Here is a 4117-nt window from a genome sequence, read left to right as displayed (position 1 = left end):
TCTGCCATGTCACACATATATTGAAGATGTTTCAGTGTTTAACCCTGTGGTTTTCAACAGATTTGCATTGGGCTCAGAAAGTAGGGGAATTTGTTTAGACAACCAGATATTAGTAAAATCTCCTGTTTCCTATAAATAGCATGTACAGTGCAGTAGTGGTGAATAACATCACCTTTGAAAAAAAATATTTGAATTACCATTCTGTCCTGGTATTCTTTCTTGTTGCAGTCTGAAAGAATCCATCAAGCTGATTCTTACAAGAAAATATATTTCTTGACAGGTATATACCCATTGTCTGACTCCTGGCTGATGATTTATAATCTCCTTAAATCAGTGGTTTATTTGGGATTTGATGGAAGCAAGGGTGTTATGTTTACTGAGAAGGGCAGTCACGAGAGGAGAATAACTACTGAAATGCCACCTCCTCACTTGTGGAAACTTACAGAATCTCATTCAGAGAAGAGAGAAAAAAACCACATCTTGAAGTGCCAAATTCTTTGTCTACCCACCATTAACAGCTGCACATACTTCACAAATCTCCACCCCAAAGCCCAGCTCCAAGAGCAAAGCCTCATTTGGCCAGAGCTGCACTGAGGCGTGTGGAATTGCCCCTGGTGTTAACCCCTTACACAAAGCTGATGTTACTCACCTGCTTTATTTCCCTTTCATATTTTCTACCCACTTCAGGTGATTGAATACTATCACTGCTTCCCAAACACAGGAAAACTGAAAGTCATGCTTAAAAATATATATCTTTTATCTCTTTTAAATGAAAGCATGGAATTTGCATCTTTGCCATTGAGTAGTTCTCTGTGATGAAGTTAAGGTAAGGATGTGACTGGACATACAAGCAATGAAACAGAAAGTAAAAGGGAAAAATTTATTTAAGGGGATATATACTGCTCTAGAAAAAGGAAATATGAAAGTAGTTCCTATCACTAATATGATAATCATATCATTACTGTGATTCATGTACCATTAATGTGATTATCATATCACTAATATGATAAGATTTTAAGAAATGAGGAAGGAAAACGTGCCTAGACAAGAAATCATCTAGGTCTAAGTGCCTCAAAAGATGACCTGCTTGGGTTACATGGGTAAACACCACCTAACTTGATTTTGCAGAGGAACAAAAAGCTTGGCAATTGTATTTAAATAGAAATAGTTCTCATAATTTGGAATCACTTTGGAATCCAAAAAGAACATGATTATTTGGCAACAAATTCCTTTGTCGTTCCTGACTGGTCTTGAAGAGCCTCCTTTCTTCCCTCTCTCTCTTCTTTGTTGATCATGTTGTGCCAGCTGTTCCTGTTTCTTGATCACTCCTTTACTACATGTCCATTCTGTAATATAAAACCTTGGCAGACATACATGGCTGTAATTGCAAAATGTTAGATACCTGAGCTGCTTTACTTCTTCTTTTGCTTATAAACTTTCCAGATATATATTGAAAACTTCCTTCTTCTGTTTCCTTAGTTGTAATAGAGCATATAATTGCTGACTGTGAGAGATGACAGGCTCTTCTCCAAACAGTAATTTAAGCATCAGGAACTAATGTCATTTTAAACTTGGTTTTGAAATGTTTGCTTTATGGTACTCTTGTTCTGGAGTAAAACTTCAAAATAAGTGGTCACATGATTATTCAATTTAATAGAGAGGGACAAATTCAGGTAGTTTTGAAACTAAGCTCCCTGATTTTTAAAGAAGTGGTTATAAATTCATAGCACTTATCCATAACTGCATAAAATTCAAGAACTTGAATGCAGAAGAAGTCTGTAACCTGCAGATATACAACATGGAAGAAACAGCTGCAAACCTACCACATGAATAGGAAAAGGTGAGTAACACAGACTATTTTAGCCTGCTAAACCACTTCTCTGTAGTTCAGAACACAGTGGGACAACATTAGGAATGCCTGAATTCAAAATTACCCAAAGGTCACAGAGGACTTCAAAGTAAACGATAAAAGGCATTGAGATGGACAAAGAGAGGACAGAGAAAGAAAGTGTGGATCCACTTGTATGGAAAGAAGGAGGTACATGCAAAATGCTAGGCTGGTATGAACCTACAATGAGGGGTTGGATGCAATAAAGGACATGGGTTGTGCAAGAGCCAGCAGCCAGTCAGGAATGCCCCTGCAGTTGTTTGTTATGCATTGACTGAGGAGATACAAGCACTCCAATTGGGATGTGTAAGCACTGGAAGAGTTAAGGCATCTCTGAGACTTAACAGAGAGTACCAAAGGATGGTCTCAAATGCTGTTTTTTTCTGGGTTTAAGCACTCTGTTAAGGGCTACAGGAAGTGCCCCTGTGAGACTTGGGTCCATTCTGTGCTTTGTACATACATCACATACTGGGATGCAGATGACAGACTCGTGGCTTCCTTAGTAAAGAAATGGAGGAGGAATACCTGGAAAAAGGCAACAATCAGTTCAAAAAAATTGCATGTTAACTAAAACAGTTGACAAAGAAGTAGAAGACATATTCCTCAATTTATGTAAATCCAAACCTCCAGCTGCTAGGCAAATCCTGCAGACTGTGTGATCAGTGGATTTTGGAGCAAGTGGAATGAAGAAACAACTCAGCCTCTGCCTTAGACAGCCACAGGGCTGCTAATGCAAAATTCATGATTTCCGGAAAGACATCAGACCTGACCCCGGGGCCCAGTAAGTAAAGGACACAGATGGACTTAACATCATCTCATCTTTCAGTTCTTGTGTATTTTATGCTATCCGCTGTAACAGGATAAAAAAGCTGAAATCATTTTGGTGTCAGGAAACATCTAAATACAGGCTAATAGAGAGATTCTGCGCTTGTATTATCTTTATCCCTCAAAATCAGTAAAGCAGATAAGCTTCCATCTGGTTTCTTCTTCCCTCATTATTGATATCAGCACTTGCTAGGACACTCCTTCTGCAGTTTGCAAAGTCTTTTGAGATTCTTCAGGGCAATATTAAAGCAAAGATGACACAACATCTTTATAATTTCCACATGAGTGAGGAAATTAATACCTCCTGCTATACACTTCAGAAGCAATCTGTGCAGGGTACATTTTCTGGATGCAGATTTGGGCTCTTTCTCTTCTGGCAATGCTTCAGTTCCTCTGTAACCTTCAGCTTCCAAAAGGTGCCTGCAGTGTGACCATGATGCTTGAACAACTTCTTTCTACCAAGGTCTTGAGGGACTCATTGTCACTGGGCCAGTTTTACAAATTAAAAATTCCTGCATTTCTAATGACTGGTTCATCTGCAAAATCTTTTAATCTAATTTACAAATGTTCAAAGTAACAGAAGTCCCATTCTTTGAGGCAAAAATAGGAACAGAAGGTCTACCAGCCATCTGTTTCCTGGATAGTTTGAATGGGAGCAGAGCATTTACCTTCCTCAGTCTTGAATCTTTTCACTACCTCAGGATTCAGATGGAGAAAACCCAACACCTTTTCTAAGACATCTGACTTGTCATGTCTTTATAAATTCAGGCTTGGGGTTCAAGAACATGACATCTACTTAAAAATCTCCATCTCCTGCTTTCCACGCAGCTTCAAATTGATGGACTACTTTAAACTGATGGGCAGTAGTGCCACTTCCTATTGAAAAAGCAAACAAAATAATGTATTTTAAAAGCCCAATTATTCTTTAAAACTATGTAATGATGATTTTGTTGAAAAATCTCTAATGGACTCAGTTCAGATATGCCACAGATTGAGCCCATGGAGGATAGCATAATAGTACTTAAGATGTTTATTGCATCTCACAAAATGTCCTGCTGTCACTCATGAGGATACACACTAAGATGCCAATCCTAAAATCCAAACTGATTTTTTTGGCAATAATTTTTGCTGTGATATCAAGTGGCTTGGCTTAATGTGCAAGTAACATCACTCAGCAGTCATTGCTCATGTTTTCAAAGCCCACAGACTTAGTCATGCAGACATTTATATTATATCATCTAAATTAATGTAGGGCCTAGGCACCTACATATCCTTGCCAAATCCTCAAATGCGGGGGTCACTGTGCTATTACAGCACTTCTGGCAATGCCTTCAAGCCCAAGGCTCCATAGAAACAAATACAACAGGAAGAATTGACCTTATTATAAACATATTAATGTCACAA

The sequence above is a fragment of the Melospiza melodia genome, chromosome 2 (assembly GCF_035770615.1).
Source record: "Melospiza melodia melodia isolate bMelMel2 chromosome 2, bMelMel2.pri, whole genome shotgun sequence".
Classification (NCBI taxonomy): domain Eukaryota; kingdom Metazoa; phylum Chordata; class Aves; order Passeriformes; family Passerellidae; genus Melospiza; species Melospiza melodia.
Note: the sequence above shows the minus strand (reverse complement) of the source record.